The sequence below is a fragment of the Apium graveolens genome, chromosome 11 (genome assembly GCF_009905375.1).
Source record: "Apium graveolens cultivar Ventura chromosome 11, ASM990537v1, whole genome shotgun sequence".
In the NCBI taxonomy this organism is placed as follows: domain Eukaryota; kingdom Viridiplantae; phylum Streptophyta; class Magnoliopsida; order Apiales; family Apiaceae; genus Apium; species Apium graveolens.
Window position 1 is genome coordinate 159569545 of NC_133657.1, and position 17548 is coordinate 159587092.

At 36.3% G+C, this 17548-nt stretch overlaps 1 pseudogene; it reads right to left on the bottom strand.

Moving 5' to 3' along the window:
• Nucleotides 1-4494: 4494 nt before the first annotated feature.
• On the bottom strand, nt 4495-15816 carry LOC141696053 (uncharacterized; annotated as a pseudogene).
• Nucleotides 15817-17548: the final 1732 nt, after the last annotated feature.

The window sequence follows — 17548 nt, forward strand, 5'->3', positions numbered from 1 at the left end:
ATCAGAATTTGAGTCTTCATTTTCAAATCTCAGCTGATCATGGTCAATAAAATCTTCAAGACCAGTAATCTTCTTGTCATCAAAGGAGACATTGATAGATTCCATGACCACTTTTGTTCTCAAATTATAGACTCTGAAGGCTTTTGTGGAAAGTGGATATCCTACAAAGATTCCTTCATCAGCTTTTAGTTCAAACTTTGATAGCTGTTCAGGATGAGTCTTGAGAACAAAACACTTGCATCCAAATACATGAAAGTACTTCAGATTTGGCTTCTTTTTCTTCACCATCTCATATGGTGTTTTTCCTTGCTTGTTAATGAGTGTTGCATTTTGAGTAAAATAAGCAGTCTGCACAGCTTCAGCCCAGAAATAGGTTGGAAGCTTTGCTTCTTCAAGCATTGTACGTGCAGCTTCAATGAGAGTTCTATTCTTCCTTTCAACAACTCCATTTTGCTGTGGAGTTCCAGGAGCAGAAAATTCCTGCTTTATTCCATGGTTTTTGCAGAACTCTTCCATTATCAAATTCTTGAACTCAGTGCCATTATCACTCCTTAAGGTTTTCACAGAATTTTTGACCAATTTATCCAGATGTTTGACATGATCAATCAAGATAGATGCAGTTTCACTTTTTGTGTGCGGGAAATACACCCATGTGTATCTAGTGAACTCATCCACTATGACCAATGCATATTTCTTCTTTGCAATAGACATTACATTTACTGGACCAAATAGATCAACATGTAGTAGATGATAAGGCTCAAGAATTGATGATTCAGTCTTGCTCTTGAATGAAGATTTTCTTTGTTTGGCCTTCTGACAAGAATCACAAAGGCCATCAGGAGCAAATACTGACTTTGGCAGTCCTCTCACAAGATCTTTCTTGACCAGTTCATTTATATTGTTGAAATTTAAATGAGAGAGTTTCTTGTGCCAATTCCAGCTTTCTTCAATTGATGCTCTACTCATCAGACAGATTGCAGAACCATCAGTACTTGTTGAAAGCTTAGCTTCATAAATGTTACCACGCCTGTATCCTTTCAGAACAACTTTGCCTTTAGATTTACTCACAACTTCACAGTGTTCTTCAAAGAAATCAATATGATAACCTCTGTCACAGATTTGACTTATACTCAGCAGATTATGTTTAAGTCCTAAGACCAGAGCTACTTTTTTAATGATGACATTCCCAAGATTGATATTGCCATATCCCAATGTTTTTCCAATGTTGCCATCTCCATAAGAAACACTTAGGCCAGCTTTCTCCACAAAGTCTGATAGCAGGGCCTTATTTCCAGTCATATGTCCTGAACATCCACTGTCCAGAACTAGAATATTTTTCCTGTTGCCGTGCAATCACAAAGACCACTAATTATTAGTTTTAAGGACCCGGACTTGCTTGGATCCTTTGGCCTTATTAAGTTTGTTAACATTTGCAGTGGATTTAGCATCAGAGTTTATGTTAACATTTTTCTTATCAGAACTTACACTATCAGACTTTGAATCAGAATTTACACTAGAAGGAATAATGGAAACTTTCTTCAAAGAAGGTTTTAATTGATAATAATCATAGTATAAACTATGATATTCCTTACAAGTATAAATGGAATGCCATAAACTACCACAATGAAAACAAGGATTTTGTGGTTTATATCTAACAGACTGACTCTTAAATCCTGATTTTGAAGGTAATGAGTTAATGTTCTTATTCTTCCTGCAAAAAGAAGCCAGATGGTTAGAACTTCCATAGTTATGACATATTTTCCTAGGAGTATTAGGAACAGGTTTATAATCATTGCTTTTATTCACACCTTCCATTCCATTCCTATTTTTCCTAGGTGATTTTACCTTGTTTGCATTCTTAACATCTTTCAGCTTATACTTAAGCTGCTTCTTAGTCATTAAGCCTATGTTTACTTCAGCTGTCTTTTCCTGTTTTAGTTTGTCAGAAGTTAATCCCTCTCTAACTTCTGATTTATCATTATCAGACTTTTCAGTTACAAAATTAACAGGTTTTAACTTTGGCTTTTGCTTAACAACAGGCTTAATTTCTACAGTTCCTTTATCATTCTTATCCTCTCCATAACCTGAGCCCTCTTTCCAATTTTCACTACTTAGCAAATTTTGAGTTGTTCTGCCGGAGTTAGTCCAAGTCCTGATTATTTCTCTTTCCTTTTCTAACTCAGTTTTTAGAGATTCATTCATTTTTAGCACTTCATCCCTAACATAAAGAGTATCATCTCTATCCTTCTGAGTTTGATGGAACATAACTAACTCTTTTTCTAAGAAATCATTTCTTTTCTTAAAAGCAAGATTTTCAGAAGTTAATCTTTCACATGTTAAAGTTTGATCTCTATAACTAACAAACATGTTTTTAAGATATCTTCTCAACTCATTAATATCATCAGTATGAAAAGCATAAGTAGTCTGAGGTACCTTTGTTTCAGCAGTTTCAGAACTGCTCTCAGTACTTTCTTTATCAGCATTTGCCATCAATGCATAGTTCTCCTCACTTTCAGAGTCTGAGGTGTCTGTCCAGTTTTTCTGCTTTGTGACAAGAGCCTTGCCTTTGTCACCCTTTACCTTCTTGCAGTCAGGAGATATGTGGCCTTCCTCACCACAGTTATAGCATTTGACATTGGTATAATCTCCTCTATCAGACTTTCCTCCTCTGCCTTCAGATCTTCTGAAATTCTTCTTATCAGAACTTATGCCTTTCCTGGAAAACTTCTTTCCCTTCCTGAACTTCCTATATGCAATCTTTGTGATCCCTTTCACCATAAGAGCACACAACTTCATCATCTCCTCATCAGCATCAGTCTCAGGCAAGCTTTCAGAATCTGAGTCATCATCACTTTCAGAACTTGATGACTCAGTATCAGACTTTGTTAAAAGAGCTTTACCCTTGTCTTTCCTTGAGGTAGCTGCCTTGGGGGATTCTTCTTCAGCCTTAAGAGCAACTGTTCTTGACTTTCCTCCTTTTCTCTTGCTTCTTTGTTCCATCTCAAGTTCATGAGTCTTGAGCATTCCATAAATTTCATCAAGAGTTGTTTCATCAAGATTGTAATTGTTTCTTATTGTTGTTGCCTTCAAATCCCAACATTCAGGAAGAGCTAACAGGAATTTAAGGTTTGAATCTTCAAGATCATACTCCTTATTAACCAGTGACAGATCATTCAAGAGTTTGACAAATCTATCATATAAATCAGTCAATGATTCATTAGCCTTTGAATCAAAGTGTTCATACTCTTGAGTGAGTATTGTCTTCCTGTTCTTTTTAATCGTATCAGTTCCCTGACACCTTGTTTCCAGAGCATCCCATATCTCTTTAGCAGTCTTGCAGTTAATTACCCTGTTTGACATTACATTATCAATGGCACTATGCAGTAAGTGTCGTACCTTAGCATCCTTAGCAATTGATGCGATATCTTCAGCAATATAATCACTATTTTCCTTTGGTACGGTTTTTGCTGCTTCACCTGTAACTGCAACAGCGAGCTTGGTTGGTTTGTGAGGCCCTTGCTTGATTCTATCAAGATATTCTGGATCTGTAGCTTCCAGAAACATGGTCATCCTCACCTTCCATATGGCATATTCAGATGGTCTCAGTATGGGAACTCTGATGGTTTCATACCGACTTTGAATTTGTGTCTTTGGAGGTTCTTCAGTTTTGGTAGGCTTAGTTGGAGTTTCTGTGTCAGACATGATTGTGTTTGGATCTTTAACTGTATGTGTGTTAACAGATAGGCTCTGATACCACTTGTTAGGTCACACACACTGTAGAGGGGGTGAATACAGTGTATAATACAATCAAATCGAACTTTAATATCTTGAGTAACAGAAAACAAACTTTATTGAAACAATAAACTCTGTTACAGTATGGAACTGTTACCTCTCAGTGATGAACAAATATCACGAGAGCTGCTAGGGTTACAATGAATAATCTTCTCGAATATATTAACACTTATAGTGTAAACCCTATGTCTGTGTTTATATACTACACAGTTATAAGATAATCGCTAATTGATATGGAATATAATTCTGCTTCCTAAAATATATCAATCAGATATCTTTTCTTCCAAGTATTCCATTCTTCACGGAACTCCTTCTTCATGCATATCTCTTCTTATGTTTATCTCAATCTTCTTTCCTTTAACCAGCTACTTTCCTTATCTAATCGACCTTCAGCACTTAAGTTCTGATATTCAACTTCTGATGATTATCTCCTGATAATATAAGTACTGATATCCTTAAGTCCTGACTTCCAGTATAAGTACTGATTCCCAGTTAAGTACTGATTTGTCCTGTTAAGTAAGATCTGAAAACTAAACATAAATCATATTAGCCATGACATTATCAAATATATCTAACAATAATTTTAAAATATTTTGTAACTTAATATTTCAATATTGTAATATATATTAAAATGTCTTTTATAATATATATATATATATGATCAGATAAAATAAAATTTACATACATGATGGAGAAGAAAGACTACTCGGAGGAATCATCATTATCTTCACAATTATTACTATCATCGGTTTGTGAAGATCCATCTTCTTTCGATTCATATTCCATTTCTTCATCCGGAGTTCCGTCATCATCATCTAAATCTATTTCAACTCCATTTTCATCATTTAAATGTGTGGGAATATCATTTGTACTAATATCATTTAGATGTGTAGGAATATCATCTTGGAATGGCTCTTGATATGACATTGGGGTTTGAGGAAGATCAACAAGTGGACGAGCCTTTACTTTGCATACAACTAACCAATCAACCTTGTCTTTTTTAAGACTTGGATAATTACAAAAGTAAACTTGCATGGCTTGCATTTCTAGTACAAATGGTTCGTAGATGCTCAATCTCTTTCTTTTATTGACCTCAACAATGTTATAGCATGGATGCATTCTTGTTCCGGTATTAAGTGTAGGATCAAACCATTCACACTTAAACAAAACTGTTTTCTTGACTGGAAAACGGGGATACTCGATAATCAAAATCTCTTCAACTATTCCAAAGTAATCATTCGATGCCTCACTGAAATTCGATCCCTTGATACATACTCCACTATTGAATGTTGAACTATTAGCCCCATATACTCGCGTGTGAAATTTGTATCCATTCACATAGTAAACCGGTACAGACTTAACCGAACGAAAAGGTCCAAATGATATATCTCGAATGTATTCATTCGGAACTTGTGATGGATTTTGAGTCTGAAATTATTAGTGGTGACTATTAAAATACGAAATAAATGGTTAATTATTATCTACTATATTGATTAGTGAAGTATCAAGTAACTTACATAATGTTTAAACCACATGGCGAAATCACTTTCTAAGCACCTGTCAACTTCAACACTAGTTATGTATGGATTGTGCTCCCGAAGTTGATTTATAAAAATCCTGATTAACCAAAAAAAATAGATAATAAGAACAATATTCATTAACCAGGACAAATAAGTATGTATTGTGATAAGAAAAACATACTCGGTATATGGTGCAACCTCCGGACAGTTAAATAAGATATAATTGTGAGCTGCCATATATTCTCGATCATCAAGATAACGAGTAATGACACTCCCATGTGAACGTCCAGGATGAGAAAATATAGAAATGTTACCCCCAAAACTCTCTCCACCTCCACTAGAATCATTCCTCGGAACTTTTCTATGTTTCGTCTGAACATGTTGTTTAAAGTAGTGTGAGCAAAAAGTGGAAGCTTCTTCAACCAAAAAAGCATTGCATATTGATCCTTCAACCCAAGCTTTATTTTTCACATTATTCTTCAAATGACGTAAAAACCTTTCGAAGGGATACATCCATCGATACTGTACAGGACCTGCAATGCGTGCTTCATGCGGCAAGTGCACTAAAAGATGTTCCATGGAGCCGAACAATGATGGTGGAAATATGCGCTCTAACTTGCAAAGTATAACGGGAATTTGTTCTTCAAGTCTACGCATATCACTTATCCTCAAAGTAGTTGATGTGAGATCCCTGAAGAAAAGACTTAATTCTGTCACAGCCTCCCAAACATTATTCGGAAGAAATTCCCGAAAAGCAATTGGAAGAAGACGTTGCATAAACACGTGACAATCATGACTTTTCATTCCAAATAACTTGTATTTCTTCATGTTTATACACCTCCCCATATTGGACACATATCCATCTGGAAATTTTAGATCTTTTAGCCATTCACACACTTTTTGCTTTTGTTTTTTGTCCAAGCTATAACATGCTTTAGGATACTTCCATGTCAATTCATCAATTGCTAACTCGGGTCTCCGACAAATCATTGCAATATCATCTCTTGCCTTGGAATTATATTTTGTTTTTCCTTCAATGGCCATTATTGTGTTGAAGATATTTTCAAAGACATTTTTCTCAACATGCATAACGTCAAGATTGTGTCTAATTGATAATGTCCTCCAATATGGTAAATCCCAAAAGATGCTTCGTTTCTTCCATCCATAATTGTAAGCCTTGATGATTCTAGCATTGTGTTCATCGCTTCCTAATTCAGTAACTTTCATCAAACCAAGTGCCTCAATTTCTTGAAATGTATCTTCACCTGTTCGTACTGATGGGGCGATTTCAGTCACTGTCTTTCCCTTGGTAAACCAATTTTTATTTTTTCGAAATGGATGATTGGAAGGTAAAAAATTTCGATGATTATCAAACCATGTAGTCTTTTCACCATTTTTAAGATTATAAGCATCATGATCATGAGCACAATGAGGACAAGCTAAGTGACCAGCAGTTTTCCAGCCAGATAATATTGAATAAGCAGGGAAGTCACTAATAGTCCACATCAACGTAGCTCACATACGAAAATTTTGTTTCAAAGAACTATCCCAAGTCTCCACGCCATCTTCCCACAACATTTTTAACTCAGCAATCAGTGGTTGAAGGAAAACATCTATCTTCTGTTTTGGATTTTTTGGCCCAAGAACAAGTATAGACAGAAACAAATATTGTTCTTTTGAACACATCCACGGAGGCAAATTATATGGAGTCACTATAATTGGCCAAGAAGAATATTTTCTACCTGTTTCACCAAATGGTTGAAACCCATCAGCAGAAAGTCCAAATCTAACATTTCTCACCTCTGATGAAAATGAGGGATGTGCTTTATCAAATTGTTTCCACTCCTCTGAGTCTGAGCAATGGCGCATCACATCTTCTTCTTGATAATGTTTGGCATGCCATCGCATATGGGTTGCCGTTGTAGGTGAAGCATACAACCTTTGCAATTTCGGTGATAGTGAAAAATAGATCATCTTCGTAAAAGGCACTTTCTTTTTGTCCTTCTTGGATCTGTTAAGCTTGGTTTTGTATCTTGCATGTGAACAAAATTTACAGGACTCCATGTTGATGTCTTCACCCCAATATATCATGCATCCATTAACACAACAGTCAATATGCTCAGAAGGAAGCCCCAATTCTTCCATATATATTTTCGTACTGTAGAAACTATCAAGAAATGAATTATCTTGAGGCAAGATGTCTTTAAAGAATTGTGACGTCTGATCATAACATGCCTCTGACCAATGATGGTCATATTTCAAACTCAACATCTGAGCCATGGCAGACAACTGAGAAGTTTCACAACCTTCATATAACTCTCTCTCAGATGATTTTAGAATATCATACAACTTCTGTGCTTCTACATTTGGCATCTCTGGATCAAAACTTGGACCGGCAACATCCATCACCATGTTGGACATTTGGTTTTCCTCGTCTCTTCTGCCTTGAGTATTGGAGTAATGTGTAGAAGATTGTTCTCCACTTTGTCTAGCAACATATGGCTCTCCATGTCGATCCCACACATAATAATCTCTTACAAACCCTTTCTTCAATAAATGTAATTTTACTGTCTCCGCATTCCAGAATTTGCCATTCTCACACTTAAAACATGGACACTGAATATTTGTCCCATTCATGGACGATTCTTGAGATATAACATATTCCATAAATTTCTCTAACCCACTTAAAAAAGCCGAAGTTAAGAATCCTCTACTATCAATCCTTTGATACATCCAATCTCGACCATTATTCATATTGAATTTTTTGATTTCCTACAAAAAAATAAATATTCTCAACCCAACTAAAGTTAACAATTTTGCCATAACATAACATGAGTATGGTGTCAATTCATTGTTAACCATTTAGATACCAAAATCAAATGCTAATAAGAAAATTATAATTATACGAATCCAAACTAATCGAACTAGGTACTGTATGTGATTACTCGCATGGAATTTTAAAAATAGGAAACTAATTAATTAGTTTCATTTTATCATCATACTTAGACAAAGGTTAATATTGGCTAATTAATCATGCAATTAATTACCTAATTAATAATATGCGCATTAGCAACATATATAAACAATATATAGTATCATTAATCATATATACACACTAAACTAAAATATAGATCTCAGGTGATAAATGTAGAATGGAAACATACGTTTATCCGCCTCGATATTTAGAGAAATATTTGCAGTCTCCGGCGAAGGAGACAAGGGACCAGAGGGAGTTACAGGAGGAAAACCGAAAGTGATAAATGTATCAGCTGAAATTTGTGGATCGTCGTTGTGCTGAAATTTGGGGAAAAAAAATGGTGGTTTTATCGGATCTGCAGAGTAGAAAACTAGGAGAAGAGGTTGGATATAATTAAAGATGAGATTGAATATGTATCAGCTGAATGGTAACAGGTAGTTGGCATTAAATATACAGAGTTAATATACCAACGGAATAATAACAGAATAGTAACAAAACACTTAACATTTCAACGGAATGGTAACCGAATTCTTTTAACCGATCTAGTATAACAACGGATTATTAACGGAATATATGTGGAAAATAAGGTTGAATTTCTGTTGGCATGTCATTACCTTTCCATTGTTATGGGGTGGCGGGATTTTTTGGCGCCTTTTTTACCAACAGAAATATCCATTACTAAATATTCGTCAGTAATCTGTTACTAATCAATTAGTATACAGTTAGTTTTCAAGTTTTTAAGTTCCGTTGACAATCCGTTGGTAATTACCAACGGGTTTGTTTCCGTTACCATTTTCCCTTGGTATAAGTAGGAATTCTTGTAGTGATAGAATTCAATGGGACCAAGGGAGTACCTAGTTGTCGGCAGGTGGTCCCCCTCTCCTTTTGATTTAGAAATGCTTGTAATCCTTTTTTGGATAATATTGTTTCTGTTCAATTAAGTGTTAATGTATATCTTACTTTTTGGTACAGAGAAATGCTGATATATTTTATATGTGGGGATGACCTGTGATAGGTAAATGTAGAGGACCGGGCGGTGATTTGTGGTAGCTGTGTGCGGTCATTGAAAAGATGATTGTGTAGAGACGGATGTCCGACCGTAAGGTTCCAGTAAGCACCAACAAAATGCAAAATCCGTAGGAGACATTGAGAAGAGCAGAGTGTTTGTTTATCAAATAAAGGCGCACACTTATTTATAGGTACTGAGAGTGTGCGTAACCTCTCTAAACATCTGATTTTCACCACATAATTAATAAATAGTTAGCAAACATAATTTCCAATATAATCTGAACATTATATCAATCAGTCAATTATTAATATACTTATATAAAGGAGAAGATGAGGGCGTTTAGCTTGGCTCAGATCGTCTCATTCTATTTTTATAATTTTCTCAATTTTTGAATTAATAAATATCAAAAATTACCATTATCTTATATCGTCCAAAATATACTATCACCGTTCGTAATATTCTCCTAAAGTTTCCACTAAATCTTTAATTAAGATTTTTGAAATCAACTTAACGTCATATTATTTACAACTTCCAAAAATTACAATTATCTTATATTGTCCTAAATATACCATTACCGTTCATAATATTCTTCTAAATTTTCTACTAAATCTTTAATTAAGATTTTTGAAATCAACTTACCATTATAATATTCTCCTTAAACTTCTACTTATTATTTAAATCAACATACCATATTGATATTCTCCTAAATCTCCTTTAATACCAATTTTTCTCTTTCTCCTTACAACAACTTACAATATTTTATTTTTCTACATCAAAAATTACAGTTACCTTATACTCAATAATAGACTACCACTGTTTCTAATATTATTATAAAGTTTTTAAAAAATCTGTAATTAAGATTTTTGAAATCAATTTACCATCATAAAATTCTCCTAAAATTTCTCCTTTCTATTTAAATAAACTTACCATCTTGATACTGTAACACCCCATTTTTATTAATAAAATCCATAAACCTGCAAACAGAGCACTAATATATTTCTAACAATAATTTAACAATCTAAAATTTCTAAAATAATATTAAATCTCCAAAATGTCTAAACCAATAATATCGATTCTGAATTCTCCAAATTAATAATTAAATCTAAATACTGATAAAGTCCGAAATCCTAATCAATAAAAGGGGTAGCTCTCTATCACACAGTCCCAGATCCCCCTAAGCACCTGCCAGAAAAAGAATACGGCATGAGCCAAACGCCCAGTACGGATTTGGAATACAATTTATAAAACAAGAGATCAGAAATAAATAATCTGCAAATTATAATTAAACAACAATTTTAAAAATAAGTAAGGCTGGAGCAACGAGGGGTTAGGATATTTCATACCGAGATCAGAACAGATACAAATACACACATCATAGGGTACCTAATGCGTGCAACAGAATGGATAACGTGTACGGCATATACAACGTCACCATAAATCAAATCACAAATCAAACTCTGGGTGCACCCATGTATCCTGAACAAATATCAAATGCGCAAAAGCTCCTCCCAAGAGCTAACAGAAGGATACGCCGTGACCAATCACACTGTCACGGAAGTGTCATGTCACTGGTGCCGCAATGACATGGATGTAATACCCCTACAGCTGGTTAACTCGGTATACCCTATATCGCTCTAAGGGTCAAATAAAAATATTCTCGCAAAATTTAAAATCACCTGAAACAATTAATTTAGATTTCCAAAACAGAGGGTGTCATAGATAAGTTTTTTGAAAATCGCATAAACGGATATTTAAAATTTCTAAATCAATTTTAAAATAATTTTCAGAAGTCAGAAAAAGTCAAATCAAATATTGAATGAGCAGGATATAGAAAAACTGAACGAATCAAATATTTCTAAATGTTAAGAGGAGTAACGCTGAATAAAAAGGGGACAAAATCCGTTCCTCAATAGCGATTACGAGCACTAAAATATTCTCAACCCAGCTCCCGATCTAATAAAACAAATACAAATATTAACTATGATTAATGCTCTATTATTTATATAAACAAACTTACGCTATTAGTGTCTCTGATTATCAATGGTTAGTTAATACTACTAGTATTTATATGCATAATAATTAGTCCAGACCCTGTGTGAATTAGTTGGTTAACTAGCTTATTACTACACTGCCACACGAGTAGTTTACACAAACTAATCAGCACGCAAAAACCGACAAAAATAATAATATAATAACATTAAAGAATTGGATCAGGACTTCATATGGTTTAATCAAATCACAACTGATATTTCAAAACATCAATATAGTAGACATAATTTTCGATGAACCAGTTAAATATAAATTACGAAATACTTATACAAGATTATTTATACTACAAACAAATATATCTTTGAAACACTACTGATAGTTTAATTCTTGAATTACCTAGTAAGTAGTAACAATGGATTTATAATACATGATCGATAAAATTACAACACATCAAAAATTGGATTAAAAAAATAATAATAATCAAAACCTCGTAAATAATGATGGGTGTTCGAGGAAATTTTATATAAGTTTATCTCGATGATAAATTTTTACTCTATACAATAAACACTCCTTATTTAAATAGCTAATTACTCAAAAAAAGAACTATGTATTTGTACATGATCTTGATGAGTTGTTGAAAGCAGAGAAAGACAAAAGTGAACCAAGCCTCAATCCGAAACCAGTGCACGTTTCAATACTACTAGGGTTTTGTCGTTGAGCCCACAATACAATATAATATATTCGAAGTATATATAGCCCTCGATATGCGTACTGTGATTAGGATTCTGAGAACTTAAATTAAAATAAAAATAATAATATATTATTCTAGTTCTAATTCTCTTCAAAATGTAACACATAATATATATTTTACTTTAATGTTTATTATTATAATTATTATTATTATTTTATTATTATTATTAAAATTCAAATATATTACATATATACCCCATTAAAAAGGATTCCGTCCCCGGAATCAAATGAAACTAAATACTCGTACCTGAATCGAATAAATGCGGATATTTCTCTCTGGTAGATTCTTCTAATTCCCAAGTAGTCTCTCTCTCAGAATGATTTTTCCACAAAACCTTCACAAACGAAATGGTGTTTTTCCTCAAAACTCGCTCCTCTCGAGCTAAGATAGCCTCAGCTTCTTCCTCACAAGAAAGATCCTCTCTAATCTTATGTAATGGATACTGAACTACGTGTAATGGATGATATTTATAGCCCCTCAAAACAGACACATGGAACACATTATGCACATGAGATAGTTGTGGTGGCAACGCAACTCTATAAGATACTTCCCCTAATTTCTCCATAACATCGAAAGGGCCAACATATCTTGGACTAAGTTTTCCCTTCATACCAAAACGCTTCACACCCTTACAAGGTGACACCTTCAAGAACACATGATCACCTAGCTTAAATCCACCAAACTTCCGATGTTGATCCGCATAACTCTTTTGACGCGATCGAGCTTCCTTTAAACTTTCTTTAACTTTCTCCACCTTCTCATTAGTGATTCTAACTAGCTCTGGTCCTTCAATGACTCTCTCTCCAACCTCATCCCAACAAGATGGTGCTCTACACCTCCTACCATCTAAAGCCTCAAATGGTGGCATACCAATACTCGCGTGCCAGCTATTATTGTACGCAAACTCGACAAGATACAGATATTTATCCCAATTACCTGTCCACTCCAAAGCACAAGCCCTCAACATATCTTCCAATGTCTGAATCGTCCTCTCCGATTGTCCATCGGTCTGTGGATAATAAGCTGTACTAAAATTAAGCCTTGTACCCCAAGCTTGTTGGAAACCCTTCCAAAACCGCGATGTAAATCTCGTATCCCTATCAGAAACTATCGACACAGGCACACCATAAAGTTTAACAATATCACGCTGAAAAATCTCTGCCAACTCATGAACAGGAGTAGTCTCTCTAATAGGCAAGAAGTGAGCGGACTTAGTAAGTCTATCAACCACCACCCATATGACATCATTCTTCCTGAAGGTTCTCGGCAAATGAGTCACGAAATCTATAGTAATGTTTTCCCACTTTCAAACTGGAATATCTAACTGCTGCAACAGTCCACTAGGCCTCTGATGGTCTATCTTCACTTGTTGACATGTAAGACATTTCCCCACAAATTATGCTATATCTCCCTTCATTCCACTCCACCAAAAGTGCTTCTTCAAATCCCCATACATCTTAGTGGAACCAGGATGAATAGAAAATGAAGAACTATGAGACTCCTTCAAAATTTCTTCACGAATTGTCATGTCTGCAGGAACACACAATTTACTACCCAACCATATCATGCCCGCATCATCAACACGAAAGTGTTTTTGCTTGCCACCTGCCACCTAAGATCTAATATCTTTCAAACCTGTATCATCCTTCTGAGCTTCCTTAACCCTTGAAATAAGATTCAGTTCCACTTTCAAATTTGCAATGCTACCACTTGATCCTCTAACATACAACTCAACACCCAAGCACTCCAAATCTGAAATAAGGTGCGGCTGAGTAATGAGAGATGCAACACTCCCCAAGTTCTTCCTACTAAGAGCGTCTGCCACTATATTCGCCTTCCCCGGATGGTACTGAATATTTGCATCATAATCCTTAAGAAGTTCAAGCCACCTCCACTGCCTCATATTAAGCTCTTTCTGAGTAAAGATGTATTTGAGACTCTTGTGATCAGTAAAGATGTCACAAGTCTCTCCTTAAAGATAATGTCTCCAGATCTTTAAAGCAAATACCACAGCCGCTAACTCCAAGTCATGGGTAGGATAGTTCACCTCATAAGGTTTAAGTTGCTTAGAGGCGTAAGAAATCACTTTCCCATACTGCATAAGCACACACCCCAATCATCTCTTAGAAGCATCACTATAAACCTGAAAACCTCCACTCCCTGATGGCAACACAAGTATTGGAGCAGACACCAACCTCTTCTTCAACTCTTGAAAGCTCTTCTCACGATCAACATTCCACTCGAACTTAATTCCCTTCCTCATTAGCTGAGTCAATGGCAAAGCTATGGAAGAGAAACCTTCCACAAAACGCCTGTAGTAACCTGCCAAACCCAAGAAACTCCTCACCTCCGTCACATTGCTAGGTCTGGGCCAATTTGTAATAGCCTCGACTTTCGCAGGATCCAACTCAATGCCCCTACCAGACACAATATGCCCCAAGAATGCCACTTCCTCCAACCAGAATTCACACTTGGAAAATTTTGCAAGCAACTTCTTATCCCTCAAAATTTCAAGTACAGTGCGTAAATGCTCTTTATGCTCCTCTCTGCTCCTAGAGTATATCAAGATATCATCGATAAAGACCACCACGAATTTATCCAGATAATCATGAAAGACCCGATTCATCAAATCCATAAATACCGCTGGTGCATTCGTCAACCCAAAGGACATCACGAGAAACTCATAATGACCATAACGAGTGCGAAATGCAGTCTTCGGAATATCCCCCTCTCTAACTCGTAACTGATGGTAACCAGATCTTAAATCTATCTTCGAAAAGTACTTCGCCCCTTGTAATTGATCAAACAAGTCATCAATGCATGGCAAAGGATACCTGTTTCTGACAGTCACCTTATTCAACTCCCTGTAGTCAATGCACAACCTCATGGAACCATCCTTCTTCTTCATAAACAGCACATGAGCGCCCCAAGGAGACACACTTGGCCTAATAAATCCTCTATCCAATAACTCTTGCAACTGCTCCTTCAATTCTTGCAACTCAAGTGGTGCCATTCGATAAGGCGCCTTAGAAATAGGCTCGGCACCTGGAACAAGTTCAATAGTAAACTCCTCCTCCCTATGTGGTGGCAAACCTGGTAGCTCATCGGGGAACACATCTTCATACTCCCTCACAATTGGATAATCCTCGATGCGAGGTTCATCCTTCGATGTATCCTTCACGAAAGCAAGGTAGCCATCACAACCCTTAGATAAAAGTTTGCTCACCTTTATAGCGGAAATTAATTTAACCTCCCCTTTCGGCTGAGACCCTTGGTATACAAATTCTGGTTTATCTGCATCCCCAAAGATCACCCTTTTTCCTTGTCAATCAATTGTGACACGATGTTCACTCAACCAATCCATGCCCAAAATAATGTCAAAGTCATGCATCTCCATCGGAAGCAAGTTAACCTTACAATTTCTATCTCCAACAGCTATCGGACACTCTCGATACACATCAGAAATAACAACAGAATTTCCCATCAGGGTAGAAATAGACATATGAGGATATAATAATGAAGGTGCAACGCCAAGATGACGAACAAATGATAAAGACACAACAGAATGGGTCGAACCAGTATCAAATAACACATAAGCATCACGTCTACCAACAAGAAGTGTTCCTGAAACGGTACCTGAATTAGCTGCTGCCTGATTTGCCGTCAATGCAAACACTCTGGCTGTAGGATTCTGCTGACTTCCACTACCACTACCACCGCCAGCTCCTCCTCCACCAGGGTTGCGTGATACTGTACAATCCTTTGCTCTATGGGACATGCTACCACATAAGAAACAAGCCCCAGTCTATCTGTAACAAGCTCTACCTGGATGATGTCCACCACATGTAGCACAAGGAGCCACGGGAATCATATTGGGGTTTCCCCCATACACTGAGTAACGGCTCTGCCCCTGTTGACGATTCTGCCACTGCCTAGGCTGCTTCTGTCGCTGAAACTGCTGATTCTGATTCTGACCAACATACTGATTCCGGCCATGAAATGACTGACCACCCCTATTCTGATTCTGTCCGCGCCACTATCCCTGCTGACCACTCTGGCCTCCATACCACTGTCTACCTTGTGCAAAACCCTGATCATCCCTAGTCCTCTTACTACCACTGTTAGACCTGGAAGTCCTGAAATTTATGCGCTCCTTCTCAACATCCTTTGCTGCATCAGCCGCCTCTGCCACATTATCAAATTTAAAAGAAATTACGGATCCCCTCAGATGAGACTTCAACCCCCATTTAAATTTATCAGCCTGCTGCGCAGCAGTCCCTGCAGCTGTCCCAGCAAATCCAGCCAACCTTATATATCTCGCCATATAATCAGTAATGCTCTCATCATGGTGTTGCGCAATCGAATGAAACTCCCTCAAATAAGCCTCCCTATCAGCATTAGAGAAGTACTACTCATAGAATACCTCCTTGAATCCCTGCCATTCTAAAACCTCTGCATATTGTTCCCCTTTAGTAGCTTTCACTCCTCTCCACCACCTCTGAGCATCACCCTCCAACTTATACACAGCTAACCTGACCTTCTGAATCTCATCACAACCCAGTGCATCAAAAATCTTCTCGAGATGAACAATCTAATTTTCAGCATCAATGGGAGTCGGTGCTGCACTAAAAGAGTCTGGTTTTTGCTTCACAAACCTCTCCAACCATACAAACGGCTCCAACTGATGGCCCTGACCGTTCTGATTCTGATTCTCATTGCCATTTTGATTTCCTTGTCCATTCTGGTTTCCATCGCCATTCTGATTTCCTTCTCCATTCTAATTTCTCTCTCCATTATGATTTCCTTGGTTTGCCAAAGCCTGCTGTACAGCCTGAGCCACTGCTTGCCCTATCATCTCAGTAAGCTGAGCGGGGTCAATATGAAAAGGATCACGTCTAGGAAGCATCTACAATATAAGATAGCGAACAAATGAAGATTACGAGAATAATATGATGAAGCAGTTACAAACATATCTCAAATGATGAAGCAGAATGTAACGAAATTAAATGGAACACCCATCCTATCATCCACCCAAACTCACAGGTCAACCTGAGTAGGTTTTCTACAAGAAAGAACCTAAGCTCTGATGTCATCTCTGTAACACCCCATTTTTATTAATAAAAGGACATATTACTTAAAATCCATAAACATGCAAACAGAGCACTAATATATTTCTAACAATAATTTAACAATCTAAAATTTCTAAAATAATATTAAATCTCCAAAATGTCTAAACCAATAATATCGATTCTGAATTCTCCAAATAAATAATTTAATCTAAATACTGATAAAGTCCGAAATCCTAATCAATAAAAGAGGTAGCTCTCCATCACACAGTCCCAGATCCCCCTAAGCACCTGCCAGAAAAAGAATACGGTATGAGCCAAACGCCCAGTACGAATTTGGAATACAATTTATAAAACAAGAGATCAGAAATAAATAATCTACAAATTATAATAAAAAAATAATTTTAAAAATAAGTAAGGCTGAAGCAATGAGGGGTTAGGATA